Here is a 905-nt window from a genome sequence, read left to right on the forward strand (position 1 = left end):
TTTCCTTCTAGCCTTTGTTGCTTAGTTTTCCAGCTCGCATACTCGTACATTCCATGTACTGATGCCAGTTGGCCTGCATCTTATGACGATGCAGACACAGGTACCCAGGATCAACACCCAGCACGCCGTTGATCCAGCTGAGCACTCCAGAGTCAGTGGCGAGCCTCTTTGCATTTCCGGATGACTCGGTTATTTTGTTCTCTTAGTTTTGCTTTATTAGGATGTTGCGGGGTCTGTCACAACATCCATCTCAGTGTTATAAAGGCTTCATAGACAGTCAGCTAGTTAGTTTTTGAGTCTCTCATCTATGTATATATGTAAATATTCTATTTTGAGACTTGAGTTGCCTTTTGGCATGTTATGCCTTAGTTAGGTTTTTTTTTTATAACCTTGCATTGTATTGAGTTATTCTGTTGAGTTAGGTTTCCGTTGAGTTAAGAAAGCTAGGCCAAGGGTTCGCTTGGGGCCAGCAATGGTCTTCGAGTGCCGGCCACGTCCAGGGTGTAGGCTCGGGGCGTGACAAATTTGGTATCAGAGCACAGAGTTCAAGAGTCCTATGGAGTCTATGAAGCCGTGTCTGTAGAGTCCTAGTTATCGGTCTGAAGCGCGCCACATCTATAATTGGGAGGCTGTAACATTTAGGAATATTTCTTACTTCTCTCACACTCATCTCGTGCATTAGAGTTTATGTCTAAAAGGTTTCTTTTTAATTCATGCTTGCGCGTGTTTCAGATAGTCATGCCTCCACGAAGAGTTGGCAGAGGGCGTCTTTCTAGACGTTATGTTAAGGAGCAAGAGTTGCCTTATGCACCGGGAGTACAACATCAAGGGGAAGTTTCTAATGCCGAGTTCAGAGAGGCAATCAGGATGTTGAGTCAAGCTGTAACTAATCAGATGGGTCAGCA

Source organism: Solanum tuberosum, unplaced genomic scaffold, assembly GCF_000226075.1.
Source record: "Solanum tuberosum cultivar DM 1-3 516 R44 unplaced genomic scaffold, SolTub_3.0 scf00305, whole genome shotgun sequence".
In the NCBI taxonomy this organism is placed as follows: Eukaryota; Viridiplantae; Streptophyta; class Magnoliopsida; order Solanales; family Solanaceae; genus Solanum; species Solanum tuberosum.